The sequence below is a fragment of the Cyprinodon tularosa genome, unplaced genomic scaffold (assembly GCF_016077235.1).
Source record: "Cyprinodon tularosa strain WSP-4 unplaced genomic scaffold, ASM1607723v1 ctg387, whole genome shotgun sequence".
Lineage (NCBI taxonomy): Eukaryota > Metazoa > Chordata > Actinopteri > Cyprinodontiformes > Cyprinodontidae > Cyprinodon > Cyprinodon tularosa.
The window spans coordinates 34,677-49,362 of NW_024039104.1; the positions used below are offsets into that span (position 1 = coordinate 34,677).

Genomic DNA, 14,686 nt, shown 5'->3' on the forward strand with positions numbered 1-14,686 from the left:
CTCAATTCCCCACCAGTGGGTCGCGCCACACACTTTGAGAACCGCGGAGTTAAACTAACTACAAATACACATCCAGTAACCCAGTTAGCAAATATTCAACAAGCTTGTTTAGCAATTGAACTCTAACAGTTGATTAAAACATGGCACGGTATTAAAAACTATGTTGCATTAGGTGTTATGTTTTTGAACTGCAGTAATATAATGTGAGGAGGATGTTTTAAAAAAATAAGGAGAAAAATGTTACAATGTGGACTAAAATCTTTCATTTAAATGAAGAGCTTGTTTAGCTGCTGAACACTCATTTCTATTAAACCAATCAGCCCAGGAAAGTAGGTTTGCTGAAGTGCAAAATTAATATATTGCTTTTTTGCTTGCATGTGATCATGCACATCAAAGGCTTTGGAATTGTTACTGTTGATTATTATAGGACAGACACAACTCTATGCTCTGATAAACAACATAATTTGTGCCCAAACACAGGATGAGATTGAACTTTCCAAACGGAAACGAGCTGGGAAAAAAAGCAGAAGAGAGTAATTAATGCCTTTAATATTAGTTTTCCTTTCTACACAAAGCCGTTAAGGAAGAAAAATGACTCGAGTAGAGATAAGTAGAGTTTATGGAGACATTTAATACATTTAAAATGCAAAACTGATTGAAGTTTAGCCGTGGTGGGAGATGAAACGTTATGGTAATAGTAGTGGATCTCTTTAAGAATATTTTATGTAAATCACTTGCATTTATTAGGAGTGGGGGTCAGAGAACTGAGAATAAAGCTTATAGCAGAGGATGAGTTACTCCAACTCCAAACAATTTAGTGTAATTTGAGGAGGAAGACGCTTAAGCTCATGAAAATGCTGAATCACAATGAAAACAAAATTTAAAAACATCCACTGCTCCTTCTTGATTAAATCTGTGTCTGACTTCAGGTGCTGCAAATATTGGAATCTCGTTTTATGTATGAGTGTGGATGATAATGTATGTGCAACTTTTTGATTATTTCATAGTCATGAAAACATGCATATATTCATTTTCACACAGCTGACACAGAATAGATGACACCCACAATTCAGGTTTATAGTCACTGCATCCATCAGTGTGACATAAAACAAGGGTGCAGCTGTGTGGGTGTAATTACAAGTACAAATGACTCTTACAGTCATTATCCTAGAGGTTAAAACTGTAAATGTGTGGTGCTTTGGAAGAATTGTAACAGACCATAACAAGAAGAACAAGAGACCTGAAGAAAGAAGGACAGTAATTGTTTTAAGACACAAAGATTGCTACTTTTTTACTGCCCGAATATTTTTTTCTATGTATCCATGTGTTCGGAGTTATCGCTCCGGCCACATGGGTGATTCAAGAAAGAAAAGAAACACATAAAAAAATGGCATAAATAAAACTAATTCATACAAAAAGGAAAGAAGAAATCCCGCTCAAAACTAGACCGGCAGGCCAGGTTTGCTCTTTGTAATCTCATATCATACATATGCATCACCATTTCAACCATAGGCTGTATGGAGCTAAAAGTCTCAAAATCAAAAGATATACATGTGATTTACACATGCTAATAACAAGAGCCAAACATGCACAAGACCAGGTGTAGACATGCATTGGAGGATTCACACATGTCCAGGATGATTCAAACATGCAAAATATGTTTACACATGTACAAGACAAGATTCACATATGCACTTCCACTGCATGCATAAATATATCTTGATCAACAATTCAATTAATTTGACTGACTTGACTCAGTATAACTTTTATTTTTTTAAACAGGGAATGATTTGCAACTTGTAACGTTGTCAGGGTGAGTTGACACTAACACTTTTTTTTTTTTAAGGAAGTATAAATGATCTTTAATAATTAAAACAATGATGTTTTGTTTATGTGTAGGAATTTACATAATTGTCCATTATGAGAAACATCTGGTTTACGGAAACTGGGGGGGAGGGGAGATTATTTAAGTGTTGATTTTTGACGGTGTGGGGTATAGGTAATGCTGGCAGCGCGTGTCAGGCCAGGTGGTGAACGGTGCTCCTCCAGATGAGAGAGACAATTGGTGTAAAATGGGGAAAACAGACAGATCATCTCATCCCCGAGATTCTTAGTAAAAAAGTTGAAGTTTGGTTGTGGCTGGTGATGACAGATGAGCCGATTGCCCCGCACTGCCAGGAGGAGGAAAGACGCCGGTGAGACCTATTTTTAATTTGACTGCTGCAGCAGATTTTATAAAGGGCACCAACGATTTTTATTTTGAACTTTTTCTTGTTTTGTGCAGGACACTGACTGAATACGCGGAGCTATGAGAGTTCTTTTTTGGACGCCTTTTTTTAAATATTTTTTTGAGGGGGAGCGCAATTTTTGAGAGACACTTGTTCTTTTCAGGATTTGGACAATACGGGATTAATTTGATCGGGTGGTTTTGGACTTAACACTAGAAATGCCAGTGATACGAGAATTTTCGTCAGCCTCCAGTCCCCCCAACGATACTTCACAACTCATTAATCCCTTAATGATTTCAGCGGAGCCACCAGCGCAGCGATCAGACGATAACTGATCTGTACAATGAAAATAGCTGCATGAGCTGGAACACTTTAGAAAGCAAGAATATTTATACAACAATGAGCATGATCTGCCCTATTTATTACGGGGCAAATACAACTCAGGCGAACTCTCTCTCCTCCACTGAAGCCATGCAGACAGCATCATGAAACTGCAGTAAAGTTGGCAATATATATTCACAGATTCGGCTTTTCCGGATTAATAACTCATTAGAGGATCATTTATTCTACACAACAGACACCTCTCCGCAACCACAGCAAGGCAGACAGTGAGCTACGACCGTAGTTTCCTCAAAATGAGTCTCCTATTGCGCTGGGAGAACTACTTTGGACCCTATGAATAGCTCGCTCCTCCGCAAAGCTTTGGAACCGTCTGCGAGTTAAAAATTAATCAGAGAGAAATATTCAAAAGCATCCCCAGGGAGAGGTGGATTATTATCACATTTATTGGAGGAATTTCCAAATACTTAATGACAAATGGCACCTCTATTCTATTATTAGAATATGTAAAAAATGAGCAATGACTACACTATAGATCACTGTAGTGTCTCCAAACTTGTAGGATACACAGATAACATACACAGATACACAAAGTGAAAGAAATGACGAATCAAGATTTTATATCTACTCTGTAGGTTTCTTGATAATGATATGTGTTTCTCTACACCCAGCTGCCCGTTGATCATTTACTGGATTTGAAGGCTACCCCTGTTACAGGAAGCATTATCTATGCCTGCATTATTTTGATAATGCACGTGTGCATAGCACAATGGATCCAAACACAGGAATGAGTGTTCCAAACCATGTCAGGAGACATAATCTAGAAAGAAATTGGGGGTGTAGTGGTGAATGTGTGTGTTTGAAATAATTAATAGAGAGCACTCTGGCTGTCCTAATTTGAAGTCTATATCTACTGGTAAAAAAGAAATCCGTGTTTGAATGAGCTCAACTACAATCTCGCAAGAAGTCATTGTAAAGAAAGGAGATAATACCGTATTTACTCACATTCTAATAACGTTACATCCTTAGAGGAGAGACCTAAAGCAAGATACAGTTATATGTTGATCAAGTTAGCATTTCTGTGAGAAACAACAGTTTGAGGTCAAACGTAATGAAGCATTGTAGCCTCTCGATGAGGATGGGACTCGAACCCACGCGTGCATAGCACAATGGATTAGCAGTCCATCGCCTTAACCTCTCGGCCACCTCATCTTCAACTGCTGATGAGACTTCAAAGAGATTCGATCGACCGTTTACAGATAACTGGATTTATCTCGCGATGTTCAACGTCTATGACAAGAAATCGTTCTGACAGGACACTCGTGGCTGAAGCATGAGGGGAATTAGCTCAAATGGTAGAGCGCTTGCTTAGCGTGCAAGAGGCAGCGGGATCGACGCCTGCATTCTCCATTCAATGTCTTTTCAAGTCACACAATAATTATAGCGAAGGCTTTCAATGGGTTTCACCTGCAAAGTCAGCACTCTGTCTTTCTTTGTGCTCATTTCCATTATAGAGAGCTCAAAGTGAAAGAAATGACAAATCAAGACTTTATTTCTACTCTGTCAGTGTCTTGATAATGATATGTGTTTCTAACAACATATCTACATCGAGCTGCCCGTTGATCATTTACTGGATACAAAGGCTTCCCCTGTGACAGGAAGCAATATCTATGCCTGCATTATTTTGATAATCACGATCTGTATTATTACAAAAAGCCATATGATGGGTCATCTTGACTGACTATACCAATGACGCTTATTGGTTTCTTCTAACCAAGAATAGATTAAGTGTTTCATAGCTCATACAGAAAACGACGTTAAGTTCTATGTCGGTCGTACACCAACTAATGACTCAGCTGGTCGACTTTAATTATATGAAAGACTTTGTAAGAGCTTTAGGTAATCAAGGACTGGGGTGCCATTAATGTCTCTCTCTCTTTGCATGCATGCTTTTTATTAAGTCATTTTTACCTTTGAAACACAAAATCCACAAAAAAAATGTATCATAAGACAATGCTAATCACGTAAAACAGTACTGTGACAAACCCCAAAGAGCAGTTTCTTTCAAACTGATTAAATACATTGACATGCAATTAGAAAAATGACTATGATGCAACTATATTCTGATTTTTAAATTAAATGGCTGATGGCTCAAGTGCAGTTCACTTTCTAAAAAAAATTGAAAGAAAAAATTAAATCCAGCCCATGTTTTCTCAGTCACCACTCCAATCCAGGTAATTAAATCCATATAAACAACATAGCAAGAAATGCCGCTGAGCCCTTTAACAATTAATCAACAGAGAATAACCCACCAAACTGCACAGGGGCATAACACAACCTGAACTTGGCGTCACACAGAACTCAGTCCAGAGTAAAAAAACTACAGAGGCAAAATGTGATGGGACTCAATGCTGGAGCCCACAAGATACTGGACCTCTACTTTGATCTACGCAGAATGCATCCTACTCAAAAGCCCATGAGCTATCGTAAGAAGATCTTTCTTTCCAATATCAAGCTGAATTGTAACACTTGCTAATGGGGTGTTCCAAACACAGGAATGAGTGTTCCAAACCATGTCAGGAGACATAATCTAGAAAGAAATTGGGGGTGTAGTGGTGAATGTGTGTGTTTGAAATAATTAATAGAGAGCACTCTGGCTGTCCTAATTTGAAGTCTATATCTACTGGTAAAAAAGAAATCCGTGTTTGAATGAGCTCAACTACAATCTCGCAAGAAGTCATTGTAAAGAAAGGAGATAATACCGTATTTACTCACATTCTAATAACGTTACATCCTTAGAGGAGAGACCTAAAGCAAGATACAGTTATATGTTGATCAAGTTAGCATTTCTGTGAGAAACAACAGTTTGAGGTCAAACGTAATGAAGCATTGTAGCCTCTCGATGAGGATGGGACTCGAACCCACGCGTGCATAGCACAATGGATTAGCAGTCCATCGCCTTAACCTCTCGGCCACCTCATCTTCAACTGCTGATGAGACTTCAAAGAGATTCGATCGACCGTTTACAGATAACTGGATTTATCTCGCGATGTTCAACGTCTATGACAAGAAATCGTTCTGACAGGACACTCGTGGCTGAAGCATGAGGGGAATTAGCTCAAATGGTAGAGCGCTTGCTTAGCGTGCAAGAGGCAGCGGGATCGACGCCTGCATTCTCCATTCAATGTCTTTTCAAGTCACACAATAATTATAGCGAAGGCTTTCAATGGGTTTCACCTGCAAAGTCAGCACTCTGTCTTTCTTTGTGCTCATTTCCATTATAGAGAGCTCAAAGTGAAAGAAATGACAAATCAAGACTTTATTTCTACTCTGTCAGTGTCTTGATAATGATATGTGTTTCTAACAACATATCTACATCGAGCTGCCCGTTGATCATTTACTGGATACAAAGGCTTCCCCTGTGACAGGAAGCAATATCTATGCCTGCATTATTTTGATAATCACGATCTGTATTATTACAAAAAGCCATATGATGGGTCATCTTGACTGACTATACCAATGACGCTTATTGGTTTCTTCTAACCAAGAATAGATTAAGTGTTTCATAGCTCATACAGCAAACGACGTTAAGTTCTATGTCGGTCGTACACCAACTAATGACTCAGCTGGTCGACTTTAATTATATGAAAGACTTTGTAAGAGCTTTAGGTAATCAAGGACTGGGGTGCCATTAATGTCTCTCTCTCTTTGCATGCATGCCTTTTTTAAGTCATTTTTACCTTTGAAACACAAAATCCACAAAAAAAATGTATCATAAGACAATGCTAATCACGTAAAACAGTACTGTGACAAACCCCAAAGAGCAGTTTCTTTCAAACTGATTAAATACATTGACATGCAATTAGAAAAATGACTATGATGCAACTATATTCTGATTTTTAAATTAAATGGCTGATGGCTCAAGTGCAGTTCACTTTCTAAAAAAAATTGAAAGAAAAAATTAAATCCAGCCCATGTTTTCTCAGTCACCACTCCAATCCAGGTAATTAAATCCATATAAACAACATAGCAAGAAATGCCGCTGAGCCCTTTAACAATTAATCAACAGAGAATAACCCACCAAACTGCACAGGGGCATAACACAACCTGAACTTGGCGTCACACAGAACTCAGTCCAGAGTAAAAAAACTACAGAGGCAAAATGTGATGGGACTCAATGCTGGAGCCCACAAGATACTGGACCTCTACTTTGATCTACGCAGAATGCATCCTACTCAAAAGCCCATGAGCTATCGTAAGAAGATCTTTCTTTCCAATATCAAGCTGAATTGTAACACTTGCTAATGGGGTGTTCCAAACACAGGAATGAGTGTTCCAAACCATGTCAGGAGACATAATCTAGAAAGAAATTGGGGGTGTAGTGGTGAATGTGTGTGTTTGAAATAATTAATAGAGAGCACTCTGGCTGTCCTAATTTGAAGTCTATATCTACTGGTAAAAAAGAAATCCGTGTTTGAATGAGCTCAACTACAATCTCGCAAGAAGTCATTGTAAAGAAAGGAGATAATACCGTATTTACTCACATTCTAATAACGTTACATCCTTAGAGGAGAGACCTAAAGCAAGATACAGTTACATGTTGATCAAGTTAGCATTTCTGTGAGAAACAACAGTTTGAGGTCAAACGTAATGAAGCATTGTAGCCTCTCGATGAGGATGGGACTCGAACCCACGCGTGCATAGCACAATGGATTAGCAGTCCATCGCCTTAACCTCTCGGCCACCTCGGACTGTGGAGAAATGGCGACATTTTGTAGAAGGTACCAAATTCATTATCTACACAGAACATGCTGCATTGAGATGGGCATTTAACTGTCCTAAAACATCTTCTAGACTGACTCGTTGGGTGCTCCTTCTACAGGAGTTCCAGTTTAAACTAAAGTACAGAAAAGGGCTCCATAACTCTGTTCCAGATGCCCTATGTCGAGCAGTATCTGAAGCTAGCCCAGCAGTTGTGGCTATGGCTGCTTGTAAATTGGGTACAGACTTACCTTTGTCATTGGCTGACATCAGAATAGCCCAGGAGAACGACCCTGAGCTCCTTGATATGGTGCAGGCTGCTACTCCTAATAGACCTATTAGAATGGGGTTCTATAAAATTCAGGTGGTATGGTACAGGAAGCCAATCAATAAGGATGATGACGAGAAGTTCCAGTTAGTTGTACCTAAATCCTTAATTTCCCAATTCCTATGATACTTCCATGATCACGCGCTAAGTAGATATCTGGGAAGGTTGAAAACTTTGTTGAGGGTTTTGGAGTTAGCCTAGTGGCCCACAATCAGGAAGGATGTGTGGTCCTATGTAAAGACTTGTGAGACCTGCCAAGCCTATAAACCTAAAAATCAAAAACCAGATGGATTTAGGCAGCCTACTGCAGTCAAGGAAGCGTGGGAGAAGATTGGGGTTGATGGGACCACTACCACGTAGCAAAAAAAGTAACAAATATCTTCTAATCATGATTATTTCACCAAGTGGGTGGAGATGTTTCCTTTGAAAGATAGCAAAACATTGACAATCACTTACCTCTTGAAAAATGAAATCTTTACAAGATATGGGGTTCCATGAGAGATGGTGTCAGATTGGGGTCCCCAGTTCACCAGTAATGAGATGGCTTCTCTCTGTAGAACTTGGAGAGTAATTAAAAAATGTAACACCAGTTATCACCCTCAAGCCAACCTTACTGAGAGATCTAATAGCATCATGGGTGAGCATCGTATCAATTGGGACCAGTAGATTCAGGAGTACCGGTTTGCCATCAATGCTGCACAGCATGAGACGACAGGAAGATCACCGGCTGAGCTTATGCTTGGACACTATCTTAAAGGCCCCTTAGAGAGAATCATAAGCCATCCACTTATCCCCAGCAGTCTCCCTATAAGCTACTTGAAAGGCACAAAAAAATGGTAGAACAGATTAAACGGAGAGAAGGGATGAACCAGGCCAGAAAAGCAAAGTATTATAATAGCCGCAGAAGTGTACAGCTCCTGCAGGGGCAGGAGAGTCATCATTCCATACTGGCAGGAGACTTGGTCTGGGTCCAAACTCATCCACTTTCTAAAGCTACAGACAGATTTTCTGCTAAGCTTGCGCCCAAATGGTCAGGGCCAGCAGTAGTCATCTGCTCATCTGTCATCTGGTGATGATATGAGCGGATTGGCGGAGGAAAGATGCCCCAATGGTTTTGATTTTTGAACTTTTTCTAGTTTTTGTGCGGGACACTGACTGAACATGGCGAGCTACAAGAGTTATTTTTTTTTGGATGCCTTATTTTTTAAATATTTTTTTTGGGGGGGGGACGCAATTTTTGAGAGACACTTGTTCTTTTCAGGATTTTGACAATACAGGATTAATTTGATCGTGTGGTTTTTAACTTAATAATAATCAGGTGTAAAGACCATGACAGGAGAAGTCATGGAAAACCCACATGAGGAGCAAGGAATGACACAAAACCAGCCATGAGAACCTGCACAAGAGGGGTATAAATGGCAGACTGAACAAAGACTGGGCTAATAAGCTGACTAGGAGCAGGTGTGGATGGAAAAATTAAGAAGATAGCTAGGGGAAGGAGACAGACACAAGTAGGCAATGGAGGGTAAACAAGAAATAAATAAAAACTCAAATACAACCAGAAAACAAAACCAATTGGAAATGAAACCAACGAAAACTCAAAATGAAAAGTTAAACAGAACCAAAATGACACTTGCTGACACTAATTTATTATTGGTGACTGAACATGGCGAGCTACAAGAGTTATTTTTTTTTGGATGCCTTATTTTTTAAATATTTTTTTTGGGGGGGACGCAATTTTTGAGAGACACTTGTTCTTTTCAGGATTTTGACAATACGGGATTAATTTGATCGTGTGGTTTTTAACTTAATAATAATCAGGTGTAAAGACCATGACAGGAAAAGTCATGGAAAACCCACATGAGGAGCAAGGAATGACACAAAACCAGCCATGAGAACCTGCACAAGAGGGGTATAAATGGCAGACTGAACAAAGACTGGGCTAATAAGCTGACTAGGAGCAGGTGTGGATGGAAAAATTAAGAAGATAGCTAGGGGAAGGAGACAGACACAAGTAGGCAATGGAGGGTAAACAAGAAATAAATAAAAACTCAAATACAACCAGAAAACAAAACCAATTGGAAATGAAACCAACAAAAACTCAAAATGAAAAGTTAAACAGAACCAAAATGACACTTGCTGACATTAATTTATTATTGGTGTAGGAGAAATGCAAGAGGATGCAATTTTACTCTGCTTTTGCCCTCACAGGTTACAATTCTGGCAAAGTTAGAGAAAGAGCTCCTTACTTAAAGCTACAGTGTGTAATTTTCAGCGACATCTAACGTCCAGACTGCAGACCGCAGCAACATGAACATCTCCCCCCCACCGCTTCTCCCCCCCAACAGTACGGCGAGCGTTACGGGACAAAATGTCTTCCACGACGTCTGCATCACCTACCTTCTCAAGTGATGAGGTTTGTTTACATAGATAATTTTACAGATAGTATTTCATTAGTCTGTGTAGGGTATAGATTTCATGCAGACTTAAGATAATAAATATACCCGTTATTTTTTTCTACATCGTTGTGACGCTTTGGTGAGCTGCTTCACTAGTTTGATGGCTCTGCACTGCCGTAGCGCAAAGATGTCTGCCTCCATGGCTGCGAGACCCGCTCCTATGTAATTATAAATAACGAATTCTAAGGCAATGCAAATATTAAGGTTAAGAGGCTGAGCTCGTAGATGATGATAAATAACATAGTTATGTATAATATATTACATTTCTGACTGTAGATCCCTGTGATTATTACACACTGTAGCTTTAAAAAAGGGGATTTTGATGATTGTTACACATTCCAGCTGTTTACTGTTGTGTATAGCAAGCTAACAAGAAACTAATGGTGCCGCATGACATCCCCAGCTGGTATGAGATGTTTTTTTTTTAACATTGTGAATATTTTTGTGTTTAGTCTTTTAAAAGGAGTCCCCTCATGTCTGCCCAATGCAAGCTCTGTCATGAAAGGTTACGCATCAGAAAACTAAGGGTTATTGACTTTTGATTAAACAAATAATTTAATAATATATAATTTCACTGAATAATGTTTTATGTACCTCTTGGATGTACAGTTTGATCGGTCTTAACACATTCCAATTGCTTAGTTAGAAAAAAAACAGTTAAAATTGCTGCTGCCTCCCTTTGTAAAGCAGGAAAAAGACTAATACAAAGTGAATCCAGAAGAAATTTTTATTGCCTACCTGGAATGGGTGACAATCGTTGAAAAAACTTTTGGCTCTCAAAATGTTATTAGTGCTTTATTTTTTGGTACTCGCCGATACCAATACCACAATTTGCATGCTGGATCGGGTCCCCGCCCTATACTGGTATCCAGTGTTGTGCATGAAAGTTCATGAACTCGTTCATATTTTGGGCGAACGTGAACTGAACGTACTGTATTACTGCCTGATGAACGTTATTGTGAACTCGTTCATTCTGGTGTCTGTGAACGGCACGCTCTATCAGTTCAACTCCGTTCAATAGGTTGCCAAATTTCTATAAAGCCCTCCAGGCGAAACCCAGGCTAAATCACACCGTAAACAGGCCTTAATATGTAGCAGGAAAAACACCCAATCTGGCAACACCAGCTACCAGCGTCGTAGCCTACAGCCGCGTGCGTCATCAAAACAAAATGCAGCGTGGAAGCCACAGCAGCATGGAGGCGACCGTAGAGGCGACAAAGCAGCAGTATAGTATGATCACTTAAAACAGTTTTATGACCAGGTGGTCGGTGAGGATGATGGCAACAATCTTACATTTCTCTGCAAACTTTGCCCGCCGGCTTTCAGTAAAAAAATCCGCACTTCAGTAACATCCAAAGCAAATCTGAAACGGCATATGTACTGAAATGGAATTTCAAATGGAAAAAATTATAAAAAAAAAAAAAAAAACATTTGCACCTTAAAGGAAAATTCCGGTTTTTAACACTTTTAGCCCATTTTCTGTAGTGTCCAGGATGAAATCGAATGATCGACACCAAAATTTTGACAATTGGTCCTGTCTCTGCTATTTGGCTCATGCAGAATCCCCCCCTGGCTGCTTCAGAATAGCTTCCATAGTGCATGTCCGATAATGTCCTTAAAACAACCTTAAACGTTCTTTTTTTAAAATATGCTACTCACCGGGTCGTCAGCGCTGTTCAATGACATTCCAAAAAAAGTTTCGTAAAGAAAAAACGTTCCTGTAGTGTTTTATTTAGCATTTTGTAAATCCCATTGAGTTCTGTTGGAATAGTCAATATCCCTCCGCCACCAGAAACGGAAATGTGGCCTTTTTACGCTTAGTTGTAGTCTTTTCGCAAGGCCCAAGTGTTTCTGCTTCACTCTGTGTACTCCGACGTCGAGGTGCTAACGTCTCTGTTAAACACTTTAAAAAACTCTGAAAATGGAATAAGAAAGGTGGATTCTTGAGGAGGACATATTGGACTTTGAGTTTGACGGTAGAGGATACCGTCGCCAACTAGTGGTCTGGAGTGTGCAACGCTTCAGATTCGAACGGGAAGCGGAAGTTTATAAGCGGTTGTGATGTATCGGAAAAAATAGTTCTGGGATTTACAAAATGCTAAATAAAACAAGACAGGAACGTTTTTTCTTCACGAAACTTTTTTTGGAACGTCATTGAACAGCGCTGACGACCCAGTGAGTAGCATATTTTAAAAAAAGAACGTTTAAGGTTGTTTTAAGGACATTATCGGACATGCACTATGGAAGCCATTCTGAAGCAGCCAGGGGGGGATTCTGCATGAGCCAAATAGCAGAGACAGGACCAATCGTCAAAATTTTGGTGTCGATCATTCGATTTCATCCTGGACACTACAGAAAATGGGCTAAAAGTGTTAAAAACCGGAATTTTCCTTTAAACACTACTTTCCTGTTTTTCTTTTAATAATTCCTTATAAAAAAGACCATTCAAGCAGCACATTTTTCCTGATGTTTTTATACTGTAGGGGTGAAAGCTGCAGCTGCTAGTGTAAAGTGAATGGACAGCAACAAAGTGTTAAAGCAACAAAGGGGAAATGCTGTCCCCTCAATGCTAATGTAAACCCTGGTTGGATAAGGATTCAAAACTGGATATGAAGATGAAATCTGACGCACAGTTTCAGTGTTACAACTGATAAAATAATTGCTGTCTGTGGTTCTACAGTAGGCTATGGTGTAATTGAGCAATATATGAAAAGAAAACCTCCTTTCAAACTCTTTGAGTCCGGAATAAATTCATTCTGTCTGTCTGTCTGTCTGTCTGTCTGTCTGTCTGTCTGTCTGTCTGTCTGTCTGTCTGTCTGTCTGTCTGTCTCTCTGTCTGTCTGTCTATCTTTGATTTAAACTTTGGTCGAACTGTAAATGATTGCATCATTTTATCAATGATGGTTTTTAACCAATTTTCTTTCCCTCTTCTTTGTTTACATAGTTGCTTAGTTTAATTGAGTTTTAATAGTTTATTAAAACTCACTTAAATAGTTTATTCTACATTTGTGTACACTTTACTGTTTTGAGAATGTTTAACATTTTATTTGTTGTTCTAACACAACAAATTGAGTGTGCATTCACAGAACAATATATGAAAGTCTGATAACTTTTGATTAAATAACATTTTTGTCACCCCCAACTATAGCAATTTATATATATATATATATATATATATATATATATATATATATATATATATATATATATATATATATATATATATATATATATATATATATATATATATATATATATATATATATATATATATATATATATATATATATATATATATATATCAATATTGCACAACAAAAGAGAGCAACAGTTCTGAAGCTTTGATCCTGTAAGGAATGCAGTATATGCATATAAATTATCCTGCTACAAAAAAAAAAATACTATTTAAAGCAGAAGCTATCTACTTTTGAGTGGACAGGAAAACTCTTCTTTGAGATGTAATAAATAAAGAATTCATTATTTTTATCTGCATGAATCTGAATAAATATGTAAATATGCCCTTAGAGGAGCTATTTCTGTTGTTCAGTGTCATATTGATGGTGGGGAGCATGTGTTAAGATGGCTCTGACATTAAATCAAAGCCTAACAATGTTAGAGGTGGACAGGCAAAGTAATATTCATAAAGGTCATGGCAAAGTAAATAAATAATTAATTAAGGGTGTTTTGTCTTTCGTTATCTGATTGTTTTATCACTCATGGTTTTCTAAAAATTGAGTGTCTTTATTAGTCAAAGGCTATCCAGGTTTCTGGATAGTTACATATTGGATAAATTCAAATTGTAATGTGTTTTTTCTGCCCTTAAAAAAACAATAATTACATTTCTTGTTTAGAGCATTTCAACAATCTAAACTGCCAAAATAATCCATAGCTGTATTTCTGTAATATAAGCACAGTTGCATAGATTGTGTGTGCTGACACCAGCTCTATGCATTTTTAATAAGATGTAATTGCCACAACCTGATAGGATCCCACTTTCCATCAGTTTTGATGTTAAATCATGTCCAGAGTGTTTATTTTTTTTACTCTTTTGCAGACCAGAAAATTGCTTTGGCCTCTTTTTTTGTTCCAGACCAGCAGTGGCTGGGATAGCAGATATTTGATATTGGAAATCCAATCCAGTGCACTTTACATGGAAATGTTTTTTTTTTTTTTTGTCTTTCTGCAGCTTATTTATTAATAAAACATAGAGACTATTCGTTACCTTTTTTTTTTTTTTTATCAATGTTTATGTCAAGGTTAAAGCCTTCACTCACATGGCAAGATATTTGGTTCCTTCATTCAACAGTTCAATAGAAGCGGTTGTTAAGTTGTCAAATGACAAAAGGAATTAAAGGCATTAAGGACAGTCAAGGAAGGCTTGGTTATTGTGTGATATGTTAACAGACACTTAAAACACCTGCATGTACAGGTCACTGTTAGTTAGGATTTGAAAACTGTGGAAAAAAGTATTCCTTAAAGCGTCCTCTTCTCTCACGCAACTATACAAAACAGCATACAAAATTTCATCAAAACCAGTTTAAAATAATACATCAACAAAAAAGTAGAGTGGT

The 14,686-nt window shown here is 38.2% G+C and overlaps 1 protein-coding gene and 3 non-coding genes across 4 annotated transcripts in view; all 4 read right to left on the reverse strand.

Annotated features, from left to right (window-relative positions):
• The window catches only part of LOC119791323 (doublecortin domain-containing protein 2-like), a 43,875-nt gene that overhangs the window by 7,387 nt on the left and 21,802 nt on the right, over positions 1–14,686 (reverse strand). The window lies entirely within an intron of this gene.
• trnas-gcu lies at positions 3,698–3,779 on the reverse strand. Its single transcript has one exon. It is a non-coding gene; the product is annotated as a tRNA-Ser (tRNA).
• trnas-gcu lies at positions 5,468–5,549 on the reverse strand. Its single transcript has one exon. It is a non-coding gene; the product is annotated as a tRNA-Ser (tRNA).
• On the reverse strand, positions 7,235–7,318 carry trnas-gcu. The gene has a single exon. It is a non-coding gene; the product is annotated as a tRNA-Ser (tRNA).